The 19,744-nt window shown below is 39.7% G+C and overlaps 1 non-coding gene across 1 annotated transcript; it reads left to right on the plus strand.

The window, feature by feature from the left end:
* Positions 1 to 17,246: 17,246 nt before the first annotated feature.
* TRNAF-GAA lies at positions 17,247 to 17,319 on the plus strand. Its single transcript has one exon. It is a non-coding gene; the product is annotated as a tRNA-Phe (tRNA).
* The last annotated feature ends 2,425 nt before the right edge of the window (positions 17,320 to 19,744 follow it).

A 19,744-nucleotide genomic window follows, 5' to 3' on the forward strand; every position in this document is an offset into this window, starting at 1 on the left:
GATCTCAACAAATCGCCAGGCTTTCTTGTCATTCTGAATGCTCTCCAAGTCTAGTTGCCTTCATGTTTTCCTTGTAAGCATAGTATAAGTCTGTTGAATATTTACCTTCTGATAATTGTACTCTATTAGTCCGCAGGGCCACAGCTGCCTCAGCAACTGCAGTTAATTTTCCCAGTGTTCTGCTATCTTGTAATTATTTAAAAGTTGACACTGGAATATCAATGCAGTTTCGTTATTAACTGCAAAGTAGCTTTCCTGAGCATGCTTTTAAAATGCTAAAGCAACCTGTCTGAAATGCAGTTTGGGCAACTTATATTCTGGAGAGCAGAACAAACTCACATACCAGAACCTACCTCCTTTGCTCTTCTTTCTTGTTTTATATTTCAGACAGGTAGGATAGGATATTTTGCCCACAGATTAATTCAACTTTCATTTCATTAAAACATCCCTAGCTGCTAAGTGAAATGTAAGACGAAATGAAGTCTGCGAGATAGCTTGTGAGGTCTCTCCTGCAGGGTCATATCTCCCACTGAATTCTAATCTCCTGTTCTGAAGAGAGCTTCGCTTTTAGGTGGTTGACACTGAAGTAATTGGGTGAGCAGTGATTATTTAAAGATAACAATCAGGCAATGTGCCTGCAATCCAGATAGGGCACTAACGATGATCAAGATCATCCTTATGCATAAATCATGTCTGATAAAATAATTTCTGTCTCACATATAGAATAGAGAAACAAGAACAAAACCTGATCTTTTAAAAACCCATTTTTGCTTAGAGATTTCTGGGTGGAAAGGTTTCTTTTTTGTTGTTGTTGTTGTTTTTGTTTTATTTTCTCCTGTGGATCTAGTAGCTAATTATCTTCTCTGCAAAACAAGTATATAAATAAATAAATACACATTGTTTCTGCTCCTGTTTCAGTTTCCAGCTATTATTTCCTGAATTTTTAGGGGAAATAAATTAAATAAATAAATAAATAGATAAATAAATAAATAAATAAATAAGATGTCCCTCAGGTAGGGATTTCAAGACTTCCTGATTGGAAAGCAGTATTCTCACCTGATCAGAGGCTTCTGGACATTCTAGACCCTACTTCAGCTACTAGTCAGGAAAGGGAGTTTACCTGTGTCTAAATCACCTGTGAATACTAATGATTTAAACTGCTATAAAAGTATCCCTGTGACTATATCAGCTGAAGTGAATTTGATCTTAGATCCAATCTCAAGGCACTTTCTGCAGTGCAGAGTAGAGCCAGTTTCTACTCCTGGTTCTGAATGTGTGGAGCTCACTGAAGATCATTTGGAACCTGGTGGTTCAAAGATTGAAGCTGCCCAGGGTAGGTACTCAAAATTCCTTTATGATGCAAGTCATCTAGCAGTGCTTTGCATAGCTAATGCTGGACAAACAAGGGAACAACAACGTGATACTCTTATCCAGAAGATAAAAACTGTTATAGAATGGAAAGTTACATGGCTTTGTCCCCATATTTTCAGACCTACAGCCAACTATCCTCAGTATTTCTATAACCTCCTTTTTCAGTGGCCAAGTGGAATAGAATCATAGAATCATAAAGGTTGAAAAAGACCTCCAGGATCATCAAGTCCAACCATCAACACATTCTCACTATGGCCACTAACCCACATCCTTCAGTGACACATCTCTCCATTTCTTAAACTCTTCCAGAGGTGGTGACTCCACCACTGTTCTGGGCAGCCTGTTCCAATAGCTTACCACTCTTTCTGAGAATTTTTTTTTTCCTACTATGCAATCCAAAACTCCCCAGCACATCTTAAGGCTGTTTTCCTGCAAATAATTCCAAAGCAATTATACCCTTAGGGAAATGGTGTGCGATCTGACTCTGTTCAGTCTGGAGAAGATGAGATAGAGGAGAAGATGAGATAGAGGACACTTCTTATTGCTGTTAAACATGAAAGCATACAGAAGACAAAGACTTTCCCATGTAATAGAATGAGGTGCAGAAGCATAGAATGAAAAGCAGGAAAATATTTGATTTTAGAGAAACAAATATAAAACTGGGGCTGACAAATATCAAAATGCTAGAAAAAAATGTAAGCAGCATTCACTAATTTTGAATTGGTGCTAACTTCCAAGTTAACTGTGCTTTAAATGTGGGGTGTGCATCCAAAGTTCCTGCTGACCTCAATAATAGTATGATTTTCTGTTGAGAGCTACCTGCTTTTCGTCAAGTTTGTATGAGTAAAGTCTGTGCTCCATGGGTCTTCTTAGTCTCCATCTGCTTCTGGAGACACCTCCAATGAGGAAGAGCTTCATCTTTGCTGAGAATGAGGAAATCTGGTGTCACAAAGACAATTGGTTTCTAAAGTTAGTGTATTTACTTTCACCTTCCCTTGAAAAAATTCCTTGATAGTCTTTCTGAACCTTCCTCTCACATTTTATTCTTTCTTATCAAGCCTCATGAGGCTTCAATACAGCCAATCCCAACTGTTACATGTTCTCAAATCATTTTATTTAGGGGAAATAAAATGCAAAATGGCAACTTAAATGTTAATGATGTGAGATATGGCTTTTTTTATATCTAAAATCCATCACTGCTTAATGATCTAAGTCACTGTAGACTCCTGGTTAAGGTAGATAAGAGCGTGTGGCACTTCCAGAATAACAGATACTTCAAATCCACACGGTAATAATCAACAAAGGATCTTTGCAATGAGTAAACAAGAAATCAAAATAGCTTAAGGCACTTTTAGCTTTTTATACACTTTAGTTTAAGGCTTCCCTAGTTTTGCAGGAACCTTTTGCTTTTTAACTCTACTTACCTTGAAAATTTGTCCCCTGTTGAGGGATGACAATCATTTATGTATTTTGAGTTTTAGGTGCAAAATGAATTTGTTCATCCATCTATATGCATTTTGGTGCGTGTTGAGTATTCATTTATATAGTATCTTAGTGTGAGAAGATAATTCCTGGTTCATTTGCTTAGTAAATGGAGGAGAAGGCTGACAAGTAAAAAATGCAGCTACAAGTACAGCATAGAGTTCTTCTCTAATTTCTCCAGTTTCTTTTACTCCAAAGTAAAAATGTGCCTGTAGAAACTATGCTTTTACCTCCAATCTAGTGTTGCTGTATGTTGTAGCCTTTATTTATGTACACATAAAAAGTGTTCCATTAGCATCTTCACTGATAGCAGCAGATTAAGAGTGGCATAAACCCAAGAAAAGACATCACATTGGTATTAATGCACAGCAAAATATTTCCTTAAGTACTTTTTCACTTTGACACTGTTGGACTAAACTCTCCAGGTCCATTTAGCAGCAGACTTCTTCAGCTGAAAAGAAAGATTTCAACAACAATGAATGAAGAACAAATGTCTTTCTTCATAGGTAATATTTAATTTAGAAATATAGCCCCAAATAAACCTATTTAGAGGCAAAAAGCATTTGATCCAGATTGAATAATTGTTTTACTCAAGATGACAACCTGTTCCAACAGAAGAATTAATTACCTGGGGTTTATTTAACCCAAGAAAATGTTTTTTCCTGACTCAGTTTTTTCCAGTTTGTCACCTGTGCAAATGCAGAGATGGAAGCAAGAAAAAAAATGGTTCATCACATATATTCCGAAGTTATAATACAAGTTGGAAACCATTCAAATTTGATTTCTTACTGCCCTAGGTCTTTCCTTCAATTGACAGCATGTGTACTGGAAGGTATACGACTGTTCCTTGCTTCTTCTTTGATGAATAAACAAAGTATCTACAATTTCCTTGTCTATTTTCTTGTACTGCTTCTATCATGCATTAAAAAAAAATTGAGAGCTCAGGCCATCCATAAAGTACTATTGTTTCCCTCCCCTCCCTATCTTCCTCAGTCATGTCAATGTCACAGCCATAAAGATTTCATAATCACTAACCACCCAATTGGCTCCAACTTTGCTATTTAATTTGGAAGTCATCTCTTTTATTTTGCTTTTTAATAGTTTGGTTTTGACAAAGTGTGTTAAGTGGGTGGGTAGAAGCAAAGCAGCATACCAATAAAACAGTTTTATTGGGGGAATTGTTCTTTGCCAGCTCTGCTACAGCCTCAGGATAGTGGTGATGGTGAAATAAAGACTGGATCTGTGATCTGCACAAGCAGGAACAGCTTTCTCTGAGCCTAGAAGCATTTGACTGCAAAACTAAGTGTATAAGAGTCATGCAGTGTTTTGAACTTCAAAGAGTATTAGTATTATCCTAGCTTTGGATCAGAGTTACTTTCCATTTCTGGAGGCCTGGAGTAGCTAGAATTTTCCATCCTTTCCACTCTCAAGGAATGTGCTATGTCATGATGCATCAGAATATAACATTCCTGCTGCTTGTTTCAGGAAGAAATTAATGTCATTCTACCTCAATTGACTCAGCTGCCAAAGTTGGGCTAAAAAGGAAGGGGAAGCAGCCTCACATGGAAGTCGATGCACCTAATTAATCCCATAAGGTCCTTCCATGTTGCGAGGACAATTTCTAAGATAGATTCTTCTATCTATTCTTCTTCTCCTGAGACTCTATCTTCAACTACTCCCAGCACTGGTGGCTAAAACTGCAACTTTGCAGGTACGAGTCTTAGCCATACCCTGAAATCACACCAAAGAATACTCCAGTGGATCTCATCAGAAGTACATACATAAGAATCTGGCTGGTGGAATTTGATTTTGCAATGCTGCTAATCCACATGCTGTTCACCCAAGAGTGTTTCCAGCACACTGGGAAACATGGATCTTGGCAGACTTGTGTCCTTGTAACTTCTTTCTTTTCAGGCATTCTCCTTGAGTATTCTCTCTTTCCTTTCTGTCTTATAATAAATAATACCAATTCCTCATCCCCCAAAAAACTGTATGTGGAGCCTTCACTCCTAAAGCCCAAGAAATCATAGAATAGAATAGAATAGAATCATTTGAGTTGGAAAGAACTCTTAAAGCTCATCTACCCTAACTCCTCAGCAATGAACAGAGACACCTACAGCTAGGCCAGGTTCCTCAGAGCCCCATCCAGCCCAACCTTGAATGTTCAGGGCATATCTGGGCAACCTGTGCCAGTGCCTCACGACCCTTATTATAAAAACGACTGCCTTATATCGAGTCTAAATCTCCCTCTTTTAGTATGAAACAATTTCTCCTTGTCCTACCCCAATTGACCCTGCTAAAGAGTCTATCCCCTTCTTTCTTATAGCCCCCCTTTAGGTACTGTGAGGCCTCTATTAGGTCTCCTTGGAGCCTTCTCAGCTGTGGGGGCACATTGCACATTGCTGGCTCATGTTCAGCTTGCCATCCAGCTATACCCTCAAGTCCTTTTCAGCAGGGCTGAGCTCTATCCTTACATCCCCCAGCTTATATTGATAACATGGGTTCCCAATACTCAGGTGCAAGACCTTCCTTTGGCTTTGTTGAACTTCATGATTTTCTTCTGGGCCCACTGCTTGAGCCTGTCTAAGTCTATCCGGATGGCATTCTATCCCTCAGGCATTTTGAGTATGAACTGTACAAAATTAGGAAAAGATATTACAGTGTTTATTGCTATTTTTATATGTTTTATATTGCAGTTTGTCTGTTATATTGCTGATATCAATCTTGACTGCAAGGTTGTCTTACTGTCAGTTCATTGTGTCATTAATAACTCAATAAACTGCTTCAGTTCAGAGTTGGTTTAACACGAGCTGAGCAGTTTTTCCCTGCCATGTGTATTTTGCAAATCTAGACAGAGACTTATAGGTTATGTAGCTACTGCACTGGTAATATAATTTCTGGCAGGTTGCTGGCCATAGCATTTCATGTTTCTTAGCCAGCTGGATGCAGAGTGCACAGCAGGAAGGGTCTGGTGGGAGACTGTCAGATGTTAGCAGGGGCATAGAGAAAAAAATTTGGAAAAAGTAGAATTTCTGGCCATAGCTGAAACAGCACTCAGCACAGAACAGCAGGGATCCAACTGCCTCCATCTCTCTTAATTACTTTGTACTTCCACTTGATATCAATAATAAATGAACAGCCCTTAAGCTATACTCTCCCCAGTTAACCTCATGGGTGGGATGGGGCTTCAAGTCCTTGCAGTGCTGGCAAATAATTGCTCATGCTCAGTGGGGCAGATCACAGTAGCAATTACAAGTCTGTGGTTTAGAGTAGCCCACAGCCTGGGGTCAGCACGTGCTCAGCAATCGTGTAGGAAACTCCAAGCTCAGTCCCTGAAGTTACAAGTAGTTTTGTGCTTGAATAAAGCTTAAACACAGCAGATGAGTGAAAACTTGGGATTTTCTCACTTAAAGCCTACTGGAGAGTCAAACCCTGTCCACAAAAATGAAGGAGGTCTTATGGACTCTTACATGATTAAACCATTGCTTGCTCTGCTCTGTCATGGACCTTATTTACCAAGGCATCCATTCTTGGACTAGGGCTTGCAAGCCCCAAAGCAGTTTGCTCTGGTCATTTTGTGCATCCTTGTGATTTAAATAGCCTCACAGTAGACTATAGTAAACCATTCTCTCAGAGAAGTGCAGGATTTTATGCACTAGAGTTCTATAGCAGAGATTACCAACAGCTAAGGAACAGAGCTAGAGAAATAGAGAAATCAGCATTTATTCTTCCTCCTATATACAATTTTGAATAAGTCCAGATGTTCAAGGATTGTTCCTACACTGTAGGTCTTGGTGGGACATCAAGTATTTTGTCAGAAGAAGATCTGGGCTCTCAGACAGGTTGAAAGAAAAAGGATCAAGAAACCAAGACCAAATTGTGAAAGACTCAGTTTGCTCCAGTGCTTCAAGGGTACTTGGTACACATGGTTAGTGGGAATGGTAGTGATGAGTTAATGGCCTTTTCCAGCCTTAATATTTCCATGATTCTAACTGTTCTCCATTTTTACCTCTCTTCTGCTGTTTTCACAGATTCTTTTACAGAAATAATAATAGGATTGTATTGAGGATCCTATGGCAATAACTTGTTGAGATGAGTCATTTTCCTCTTACAGTTCATTCATCAGTCTATCAGCATCTCAGGGTCCAAAGGGCAGTAATTGTGGCCCCTGGGATCCTTGAAGAAACCAGAATCTTGCCTCAGAGAAGCCATAAAACCTGCACTTGACAGTGAATATAGCATTACATGAGGCATAAGAAAGCCTGTGAGATCTTTATGTCTCTCGACTTTTAGCAGGCTGTCTCTGCAGACCATATCCAGAAGGAAATATGATGAACAAAAAGGGAGGCGAGAGGGGAGTGAATCCCTCTGCAGACACAGAGCTGTGCTCTTTAGATCTATTGCAGCTCTCTTCTCAGTGCATCGATTGGGAGCATTTGTTTCCCCTTTAACGTCACCATTGACATTTCATTGTTACAAAGCTTGCTCCCTCCTAAATGCCTCTCTCTTTCAGGGAAATATTAACCAGGGTTGAGAGTTATTTATTGCCCTAGAGCTCTCTGACTGGGAAACAGTTTTGTGGGACAGTTTGTCATATTTTTCTCTGTTCACGCTTCAAGTCTGAGGAGGGATCTCTTCTTCTCATCATCTCGGATAACATTTGCCTGGTAAATGTTCAATTCCCACTTAGACTCAAGTCCTGATGTAAATTCCACAAACCTAGGAGACGCGAATATTCAGGATGAAATCATAGCTTCCCTGTCGGATGCTTTTCCCAAGCTTCATTAGCAATAAAGAAAGAGTTGCCTGTGCCAATCTTGGATGCTATGGCTTAATTCAAGTGCAGACTCTTTTTCCCAACTTATGCTTTGGGTAGCTTACAACCACGAATAGAATCATAGAATCACAGAATCATAGGATGGCCTGGGTTGAAAAGGATGACAATGACCATCTAGTTTCAAGACCCCTGCTATGTGCAGGGTCACCAACCACCAGTCCAGGCTGCCCAGAGCCACATTCAGCCTGGCCTTGAATGCCTTCAGGGATGGGGCATCCACAATCTAAAGTCCCAGTCATCTAACTGCATTCTTGTCATGTTGTGATCCCTCTTTTCAGCAGTCTGGACACAAGTCCTTAATATCTTTAGATGATATTTCATGCAAGGAACATGTCCTTATCTTGATGGTCAAACTAGATCAACTCAGTCAGTCGTCTCCAACCTGCGGCCCAGCCCAGTTCCTGAGTACCAAATGAACATTTGCGTTCTGTGAACCCAATTTGGACTGAAACCAGTACATGAGGCACACTGCGGTGCCAGCTCAAGTTATGGCAAACAAGTTTTTGCATTTTGATAAATTGACTAAACACAGTCCAGTGAACAGCAAAAGATATGCAGCCATGCTTTCCATTTTGGTAAAGGAATTTGTGAATATGTTTCAAGATAGCCAAAGTGAAAATGTGTAGGGTTGCAATCAAAAATTTGATCATGTCTCTTTGTCAGACTTCTATAAGCCCTCTTTACCAGATAGAAATATCCCTCTCTTCACAGTCATGCCTTATTCATGTCATTGCTTTTTGGCAGTACATATATTTGTGAACAACTCTTTTGAAGGATCAATTATAGGAAGAGCAAAAGTTCATAAAAAATCTCTACTGAACACCTTGAGAACTCACTAAGAGTTGCAGCCCCTGCCATTGAGCTGGATGTATGCAGTGGATTCATAAAAAGATTGTCACATATCCCACTAGCTTTATGTTTTTGTTGCTCCCTTTTTAATGGTTTAATAAAAAAACATCCAAAATAAAAATTAGTTTTGTTACTTTTATACATTAACTATATTACATATTTTATGGGGGCTGCTCTGAAAGTAATGCTTCCTATTTTGTGATATTGGCCCATGATGTCAGAGGCAGATGTTGGTGGTACGACAGTAGAGTTTGAACCTTCCCACCAATATTCCATTACATTTTGTTGTCCTGTGACAGGTGTCAACAGAGGGGCAGTTTGACAAAATGGCATCTGACATGGAAATGCAGATGAAGCAAAGATTTGTCACTGAAATCTCCTGTGTTGAAAAAAATGGCACCCATTAACATTCATTGATACTTGCTGGATGTTTCTGGTGACCAAATAGTGGGTGTGAGCACAGCGAGGTTGGTGGATGGTGTGTTCCAACAGTGGTGACAGTGGTTCACTTCCACTGGTGTAGAATTTTGCAAGTGTGGCATGCAGGCTCTCGTTCATTGCTGGCAAAAATGCTAAGTAATGGTGGCACATTTTTTGAAAAATATTCTTTTTATTGCTCTATCAAGCAAGCAGTGTTATTGTGCTCTTTATATCTGTTATCTTCATGGAAATGAATAGGAGGCACTACTTTTGGAGCTACCTGTGACCTAAAATGACTCTTCTTCACTCACTGCAACCGACTGGTCTTTTCCAACGTTACTGATTCTATGATTCTTTGTGCCATGTCTCTTCTCTGGTCTTTCAATAAAATTACTTGAGGTTAAAAACACATCTTCTGAACTGCTTTTGAATAGAACTTCATTTAAAAGAGCAGGATTTTCAAGAGAATGAAATTCAGGGCAATTCTACATCTACAAACCAAAACAAAAGGAAAAATCAAATGCTGCATGAGTGAGAGTAATCCATCTGCTTGGCTGTTCAAATCTGTTTGTAGACCTCCATCAAGGGGAAGAGCTCTTCAGGACCGAGAGAGTTATTACTGCAATGGAATCAGTCCTCGTTCAGTTACCAACACACACAACTTAATTCATAGAACAAGAATGTCTGTCATTTTTATTTTCAACCAGTTTGAATGCAAGCAGATTGTATTGGGAAGACTATACTGACAGTTATGGGAGAATATTATGTGGGCAAGTAGTGATTACCACAGAAATAACTTGAGTCCAAGATCAAGAGCTTTAAGGGAAGCACAAGCCATTAGGTTGCTCATTAAAATTATGAGGAGGTAGTACTCTACTCAGTTAAAGGAAAATGACCAGAACAGTACAAGTCACACAGAAATTTATTTTAAAATGTGCAGACACAGAGTAAATAAGCTCAAGAGTCTCACTCTGTCTTTGTTCCTTGATTCTTCATAATGAAGTGGGACCTGATAGCAGCCTAGGCTGAACTTGAGGTTTAATCTCCACTTGTCATAGTGACCCTTACAAACTCACTGGCATGTGAAGGTATCACATTAGAAGAAGGCTCACAGCTGGAGGCATAAGGAGATGCTTAAGTCAGATGATTTTCCTAGATCTATAGAACTAGATGAGTTCTTGCAGGTAAGTAACCTCGGTTTGCCTAAGTTTAACATTTACAATTATTTTTTCACCTTCAATTAAAACTAAATTGCAGTCTCACCTGGTCATGCAGCCAACTAAGTAAGCAGAAACAGTGAAGCTCACACAATAAAACAAGTTCCTAGTTTGGTTTACCTGCCTACATTAGGAATTATCAGTCCACCAAAGATTTGGTCTTTCTGATACTTCCTGCTCTGCCTTACTGTGCCTACAAGGCTCAGGAGAGATGTGGAAGGAGGTGGAGGGAACCAGGTTTCAAAATTTTGGAGTAGTGGAGCAATTCAGGAAGATTAACTGGAAGATTGTGGTAAGCAGCACCTGTCAATGACTGATTTCCAGTGCATAAGTTCTCCCAGTATTACCAAAAGGAAGATTTGAATTCTTAATACCTACCATCACTTAAAGCATTGTTGATGCAGCTGGATTCTAGAACACCCAGTATTGCTGATCCTGAAAGGGCTCTCCATAGAATTTCATGGCACTGTGGGAAAAGCGTGGTCAAGAGTTGTTTTACTTATTTTTGTTTTGCTCTGTAAAAAACATTCTTTCTCCAGAGCAGTCCTGATATCAAATAGACAAACTAGCTTATTTCAACTAAAGAAAGCCCTTGTGTGAGCAGTGTCAAGATCATAACTATATAGCACTCTGTAAGGTAGGACACTTATATTTAACCCAAGCAACATCTAGTAGTGTGATTCAGTTATCCACAAAGGTGCCCAGTGATATCTGGGGCCCAAGATGTCGAGAGGGGACAAACACATATGACAGAGGACCTTTAGTTCAGCATTGATGTAGCAGTGGAATTTAGGCTGGAGCTGGCACAAATATTTTATCATATCTAAGCTGACGTGGATCTAACAGGGTCCTACCTGACTATGAAGTTCAGTAGGTTCATTTTACCCATTTCCTCAGTGGAAATCCAGAACTACAAAGATCATCCTAAATACTAGTGAGCAGTATTTCAAGTGTCTTATCTCAACTGAAAAATGACACCTTTTCTGAATGCTAATGTCATTGCATGGGGTACGGTGACCATGACTGTCACCTCCTCCCAGACTTCATTGCTGGTTCAAGAACATCATCCTCATCATAGAATAGTTTGGGTTGGAAGGGACCTTTAAGACCATCTAGTTCCAAACCCCCATCGCTATAGGCAGGGACATCTCCCTCTAGACCAGGTTGCTCAAAGCCCCATCCAGCCTGGCCTTGAATGCTTCCAAGGAGGGGGCATAAATAACTTCACTGGGTAAACAGTTTGAGTGTCTCACCACCCTCATAGTAAAGAATTTCTTCCTAACATCAATGAAGTTCATTCCATATCATGCACCCTGTGGGGTGTAGTTGAAGTTATACACCTCTTCTGGAAGAGTGTAAAAGGAAAACTTGCAATTGAAGGCATTGCTGTTTACACCACCAACCACCCTGCAAAATCTTCCCTAGTTGCAATGTGTACATATGACACCATAAGTAGATCCCATAGAATGGAAGAAGCCTATTGTCTTCTAGTAATACTTTGACCCTGAACTACTCTGGGAAAATAAATATTCATCCTCAGAACATATGAAACTATTTACAAGGACACTTGAAAAAAAAAAACATGAGCCTTTATAACCCCTCAACTGAACTGAACTGTTCTATGGCACTAACAGCCAAAAAATAAGTATTAATAGCTTGGAATGAAGTACCTGACCAGGAAAAAAAAAAAATAGCACAACAAACAAACCAGCAAAAGCCACAAACACACACAAAAAAAAAAATTCAGCAGCAAAGCCAATAAAGAACAAGAAAAAAATTGGAATTGGAGCAACCTAGCAACACAGCTTCCAGCAGGGGCACTGAGAGAGCACTTGAAGAGCTTTCCTAACCACAGTAACATTGCATTAATGTGCTCTTCTAACTAATAGAGTTTCTAAAAATTGCCTGGAGATGCAAGCAACATTCAAAATGGCAGTGTTGTTTCAGGTGGAAAGGCCCTGTGAGGCACTGCTGACTTTTTGCAAAGGAAACAACACCTCTGAAAGGTCAGCTGAAAGATCAGAAAGTAAAGTCAGTCCTGCCTACATCTACCTATATCCTACCAGTCCTGGAACTGGTCCGGGTACTAGTAGCATCCAGAGAAAGGCTCCTGGGGACTAAAGAAGAGCTGACACCAGGTGGTCTGTGGCTGGTTGTGTTGGGGAATGGAGTGGGAGCAGAGCATTCAGAAAGAAGATTTCATGTCTGAAAAATGTGATGTACTGCCAAAACAAACAAACAAACAAACAAACAAACAACAACAACAACAAAAAAAAACCATAACTAACTACTGACCTTTATTTATCTTCATACTCCAAAATAACTCCCAAAAACAGGTGCTTTTTTTTTTTTGTCTTTTTTTTTTTCCCCTCACTCAATATCCAACATCATTTACAAGTTCTAGCTCTGGTTAAATCAAATCTGGTGGTGAGGAGCTCAGAACTTCTTCATTTGCTGGAGAGCTACTGTTGATCATGCAAAGACCTTGTTTTCACTTCATGTCCAGTTCCCTGGAGACATTCAAGATCAGATTGGACAGGGCTCTGAGCACCCTGATCTAGCTGTATGTAGATGACTTGTCCTTTGCAGAGGAGTTGGACTAAATGACCTTTAAAGGTCCCTTCCAACTGAAACAATTCTATAATTCTGTGATTCATTTGCCTCTAATGATAAACAGCAAATTCCTACAGAATGAATTGAGAATCTGTAGATGCATCAAGGCTTTCAGAAAGGTGCATTTGTCCATCCAAGGTCCGCAGCTCAAAATGTTTGTTAAGACAGAGGCAAACTAAGCAGTCTTCAAAGGAATGGAGAATAGCCACCATCTGGGCTATCAATATCACAAAGAGAAATGAAATCTTCATGTTAGACCTACTCATGCAAGAGGACAGACAAAAATGGTCTGGTGTGAGACCATGGGATACAAAGGTTCTTTTTCATTGGTTCAATGAATCCACGAAAAATGGATACATGATGGAAAGATTTACACAAGCCACTACCTAGAATGACTTGTGTTAATCCACACTAAACAATGAGAAAGAGATCTCACACTTAACAATGGCCAGAAAGGCAGTTAAATTCACAATTCAATTTTGCAAATGCAAAACTAAGTTCTTGGTGTTGGTAAAGCAGGTTTCCTAGAGTTTCCTGGATTGCACAGAATCCAGGCAGACTTTGAAACATTAGATGTTGTACTAAGGGACATGGATTAGTGGGGAAATATTGGTGGCAGGTGGACGAGATGATCTTGGAGGTCTTTTCCAACCTTAGTGATTCTATGATTCTATGAATATCTCCAGAGAAGGAGACTGCACAACTTCTCTGGGTAGCTTCTGTCCCAGGGCTCTGTAACTCTCAAAGTAAAAAAAAGTCCTTCCTTATCTTTGTATTGAACTTCCTGTGTTCCAGTTTGTGCATGTTGCCCCTTATCCTGATGCTGGGCACCATTAACCAGAGCCTGACCCCATCCACCTGATTATTACCCCTTAGATATTTATAATCATTAATCAGATCCCCTCTCAGTCTTTTTCAGGCTGAACAGCCCAAGGTCTCTAAGTCTTTCCTCATAATGGAGGTGCTCCAGGCTCCTCATCATCTTTGTGGCCCTCTATTGAGCTCCATCCAGTAGTTCCCTGCAATTTTTTTCACCAAGGAGCAAAGAACAGACACAGTCTCCACTGTGGTATCTTCAGGACAGAGTAGAGAGGAAGAATCACCTCCCTCAACCTTCTGCTCTTGCTCTTTTTAATGCACCCCAGGATATCCTTGGTCATCCTGGCCACAAGTGCACGTTGCTGACTCATAGCCACCTGTTGTCCACCAGGACACCCAGGTCCTCCTTTGCAGAATTTCTTTCCAGCAGGTCAGCTCCTAACCCACACCAATGCTTGCAGTTATTCCTCTCCAGGTGCAAGACTCTACACTTGCCCTTGTTTAACCTCATCAGGCTCCTCCTCACCGAACAGTGACAAAGGGCTTGCTGAAGTCAAGATGCACAATATCCACTGCTCCCCATGCATCTACCGAGCTAGTCAAGATATCATAAAAGGCTGCCAGGTTGAACAAGCATGATTTGCATTTAGTAAATCCATGTTGACTACTCCTGTTAACCTTCTTCTCTTCCGCTTGTCCATCAGACTGTAGCTAACCATTCAAAAGATTCTATTCCTATTCTATCCTCTATTCTATTCTATTATCTGCCAATTAAATTCTTCCCTTGCAGATAATACCTTGCCTGTATTTCTCTGACTTTAACCCTGCAAAAATCTTAGATAATCTGACTGGATAAATATATGGTAAGGAATTTTCCATCACTATTACAGTGTCACTTAGATGAGAGGGATGGCATTACTTCATACACTGATATTCTCCAATCATGTTTTCAATTATATGTCACTAAGCTGCCAGTTTTGTTATGTTAGCAGACATTATTCTGCATTAGAGGGAAATTTCTCTTAGATTCCACAAAGCTCTGGATCACAGATTCATTTTCATTTGTTCATCTGCCTGCTATCATTGGCTTTTGAAAATGCCACTTGTTCATTTGTTAATGAAAAGTAAATGGAAAAATACATTTATATTTATTTGCTGCTTCTAAACTTTATATTCCTTCAGCCAGCATTCCTCCTGTAGTAATATGTTGTTTTTACCATATCCTGAAATGGAGTTAAAAATATTTACCTTTTCCCACCAGTTTTATTTACTCTGTGGTTATAGCACTGCAGGCTGTGAAACAGATTCAGTCGACATTTTCATAGCAACACCATTAGCAGGACTCATACTACTCTGCTGATGTTTCACTTTGGCTCTTTCCAAAATCTTCCTTGTTGGAGTGAACTTAGAAACACACGCCAGAGTTCAGTTTGGTCCATGACATAACATCATGCAAAGTAAACATTCATGGATGTATGTATCTGCAAAGGCTTTTTATTGTAAGTATTAATCTCCAGCTTCAAGAAAGAACAGTGTTCTGAGGCAAACAAATGGAGCTGCATAAAAACCATTGCAAACAATTCCTGCAGTATTGAAAATGTCAGCTATTATGCATTCAATGTACCTCTACTCCCACAAGCATTTCCCTTGACTGATGTTTCCCGTAGCTGAATATAATGCTCCAACCCACCATCACACTACTTTCCCTGAGCATTTTTCCTAAGCAATCTCTTCTAACCTTTGTGAACAGGCAACTTTTGCACTCATGTTGTGATTAACATGTAATAAAAGCAATAAAATAGATTAAAACACACCTAACACATGAATCTCAAGTATTGGCTGATGGATAATCATTAACAAATGGAAAAGGCAAAAAGTTCTCAGTAGGTTCTGAAAGGATTGCTTCCAAATATGACGTTACTCTCAGCAGGTTGCTAGAAGGAAGTATGAATTTATTGATGGTAAAATGTATGGATGAGGCAAAGGCTGAGGAGGTGGTAAAGTCCTTATTACAGGAGAGGCAGGGAAACTGATAACTATTCAGATATGTTTTACAACTAAATGAAAAATGTGGGTCATTGGAAGCAAAAGATGGAAACTTATGCAAATGGAAGGAAGAGCTTTGGAGAAGGGACTCCTTTTGCAAAGGGCTAACAGCTACAGTGGGACAACAGCCAATACTCCATAGTCATGTAAAGAAGTCCTAAGTGAACCCTGGAGATGTGAAGAAATGATGACCATGTGAAAGGGATTCTTCTACATGGATGTCTGACATTAGTCTTTTCTCTGCTGGGATTATATGTAGACTTAGCAAGAAGTTTTAAAAGTTTAATTTAAAAAAAAAAAGAAGAGAAAAGAAAGCCATCAAAAATAAACACATGCACACACACAAAAGGCAAAAAATAAAGCAAAGAAATAAAAACCCAACAACAAGTGAGATATAAGGTTTTAAAGACTGTAGAAAATGCCCTGTGGTGTTTGATCACAGGTGCTTGATTCTTTATCACACTAACATCAGAATAAAGTGACCTAATTGTTACAGACAGATAATTCCTTTGGCAGCTCCTTTTTTCTTTCTTCTGATGGGGAATATAACAGGAGCTACTGACTAATACATTTTCCCTGGAATTAAAACCTGGTTAAACCATGAGACTTGTAAAACTTGTAAAACCCTTGTATCAAGGGAAGAGATGGAGTCTCCATAAATTGCTTTATTCAGAGAAAGACTGACTTTCCTTCTAAACTTATTATCAAAAGCAGATTCAGCCAGAAGGGAATGGTGTTGGTCATAGAGTGAAATACATAAGTGAATATATGGATAGAAACCACAGTAGCAGGAGTTAATGAAAACTGCTCTTCTTTGCTCAGAGCCTGGAGCTGGTATAACATAAAAGACATGAAGATGACTTTCCTCAAGTCCTGCTGCAAATCTGGTCGGAGCAAGGAAATGAATACATCTGCCAGGACGAACTTTTACAACTACCTGCCATTACTCGACTGTTCTTGTTAACTTCTTCATTATTACTTGTCTTTAATACTCAGGTAATGAGAGAAAAGTGCAGCACTTCGTATGGAGTGCTAAAAGTTTGTGTGATTTCGTAAATTCACCCTTAATTTGGTATTGAAATTTGCTATGTACAGTCCTCTCCATAATGGGAATATGGGATGTTTCTTAATTCCAAAGTGCATCTACCTAAACTTTGACTTTAGGTTAGTGCTTCTGGATTTCCCCTCACCTCCACCTGAGTTCAGGGAGGTAGTGTTAGAAGGGGGAGAAAAGCTCCAAGCAGACATTATTGGAGTAAGTGATAAGATTCCAAGAGATGGGAAGGAAAGTGAGGACAGGTGAGAAGAATCTGTCAGAGTTCTGACCCCCCACTTTCACAGCTGAAGCACATCTTGGTTTCTTTCTTGTGCCATCATGAAATGGCAAGAAGTGCTGGAGCTGTTGCTTGCCATTATTTCATATTCATCTTCTTCTAGAGAGCACCAGAGGAGATCAGATGCCAAAGAGATGAGAAGGATGCACAGAAAATCAGAGAACATGATGTTTACACTTTACTTAGCAAACAGTACACTGAACTGTAAAGCTCTGAAACTTGTTTATGATTGGGTCACGTGATTACTTGCATAAGAGTGCTGAAGTAGCTCAGCTGGGAGAGCGTTAGACTGAAGATCTAAAGGTCCCTGGTTCAATCCCGGGCTTCAGCAGTAGTTTTTCCATAGTTTTGTGGGTTTCAAGTGTGGCTTGTACAACACAGACATGAAATGGAGATGTGGAACAAACTGGAGGCCAGAAATTGCTCCTCCCCATCAGGGTGTGCTGGGTGGGTGCCGGTGCTGTTAAGAAGACAAACTTGTCTTTAGAATGAAATAAAACCACCTGTGCATTCATCTCTCCTCAAGCCTTTCCAGCTGCACCATTGCTAATAAAATTTGAGCAGTGATATTTTGTCATGTCACAGAAGGTGGGAAGTAAGATGTTTCTAGAGGTGCCTGATAAAGCTCTGCGTAAGAAAAAGGATCTCCTGGTACAAGCTGTGTTCACTAAAGTGGAATCAGCATTGGTCTGGAGGAGACTTCAAGGATACTAACTTATTGTCTGTTCCAACTGCTGTCTGTCAACTTGCCCAAAAATGGAAGAATTATCTTTATTCACCAGGACCCCCAGGTCTCAGGGTCCCCAAGGAAATGGTTTTAAGTTGAGGGAGGGAAGATTCAGGTTGGATGTCAGGGGGAAGTTCTTTACAGAGAGAGTGTTGAGGTGCTGGAACCGGCTGCCCAGAGAGGTTGTGGATGCCCCATCCCTGAAGATGTTCAAGGCCAGATTGGATGGGGCCATGGGCAGCCTGGTCTAGTATTAAATGTGGAGGTTGGTGGCTCTGCCTGTGGCAGGAGGGTTGGACATTCATGATCCTTGAGGTCCTTTCCAACCTGGTCCATTCTGTGATTTCTGTGAATTATCTTTACTTCTGAACTTCCAAATAACTAAAAACCCAGCAAAACTCTACTGGCACTTCCCATGAGAATGCTTTACCTGCTAACTGATGAAAATACCTGGGGAGTTACCCAAACACGTCCTCCTCCAAGTTTACTGTTTACTGTTTGCAAACATGGACACCCAGAAATTGGTGTATGAACAGTAGAAAATAATAACACTGAAGGAAGAAATGATTTGCCTAGCAACCAGAAATGATTACTCCAATTATAACTCCTAGTCTTTATGGATGTCCACATGAACTGCAAAAAAATCAAACTGGATATTGGCCCTGAGGGGTTACTGATGTCAGCACTGTAATAATTACTACTAATTATTATTGAATGAGAATAATAGGACATTCCCCATAGCTAGGAAATGGTCAGATGAAAGTAAATCAAAGAAAAGTAGAAATAATTCACTAAAGATCCTGCCTTTGTTTATGAGACTGGGAGAATAGTAGGATTTACAAAAATACTGTGATAAGAACATGGACATGGATAATTCCAGTAGTGAAGGTAATTCACTCTGCTCCCAGGCAAATTTGGTGGGACAAATGTACACATCCCCCTTCCCAGTGATAATCACAGATTCAAGAAGAAAGAATATAAAAAAATCACATACATAAAGTGTTTCTTCCCCTGTGCATTTCTCCTAGCAGCTGTCAACCTGAGAGGTAATGTTTGCTATATTCAATACCCTACAAATTACAACACAGATCGTATAGAGACACCAAGAAATGAAAAAGTGGTAACAGATTATTTTAAGTCCCCAAACATGGGATTGAAATATTCTTGTGAAGGGTTTAACGTGTTTCGTTTGTTCCCAGAGATGTACCTTTGAAGCTTTGTGTTTGTTTTGTCTTAAGGCAGCTTAAATCAAAGTGATTGGCCCATGGGCTGAAGCATGAGGATGGTCATGGGTGTGACACTGACTGGTTCTGGTCTCAGAACTGGGCAGGAGAATTAACATTGTGTAATCAATGTTAATGGGCACAAGTGAACCCTGAAATCTTCTGGTTTTGGTCCTATTAACAGTGACATATAGGGAAAAATGGTTGATTTCATATTGAAACTTTTTGGATTGTCCTATTGAACTGTCCTTCACAGGAGCCAAACTTGAACTTCCGCTTTTGCAGACTTCAGTGATGTTTAAACACTGTGTGTGGAACAACAGCTCTGGAATGAAGGGGAAGGGAATAAAATGATTTTACTAAACCCATTAATCAATTGACTGCAGCTCAAATTAATTTTTATGTATATTTTTTCTCACTTGTCAAAACACAAAGCAGATGTTTTAGCAAAAAACCGTCTATTCAAATTATTATCAAATGACATGAAGGAAAAGCTTGGGGAAAGTCTTTCAGTGGGCAGTTTTTCAGGTGAACATTTATTACTGAGAATTATGCACTGACTGTCTCTGCTTTAAAACCAAGCCTTGGCAAATTTAGATTATATATTGAAAAAAGACCGATGCAAATCCTTGAGCATGTTATCTATATTGTTTCTGACTTGTCATTCTTTATCAGGCAATTAAGTGCAACACGACATTTTCTTGACAAAGTAGCTCCATACAGCTGTGTATTTCCCTAGACGAAACACAAACCAAATTAGATTGCATGCATCCATAAATCTCTGTGTTTGCAGCTGTAGCGGGGGG

The sequence above is a fragment of the Meleagris gallopavo genome, chromosome 3 (genome assembly GCF_000146605.3).
Source record: "Meleagris gallopavo isolate NT-WF06-2002-E0010 breed Aviagen turkey brand Nicholas breeding stock chromosome 3, Turkey_5.1, whole genome shotgun sequence".
Taxonomy (NCBI): Eukaryota; Metazoa; Chordata; class Aves; order Galliformes; family Phasianidae; genus Meleagris; species Meleagris gallopavo.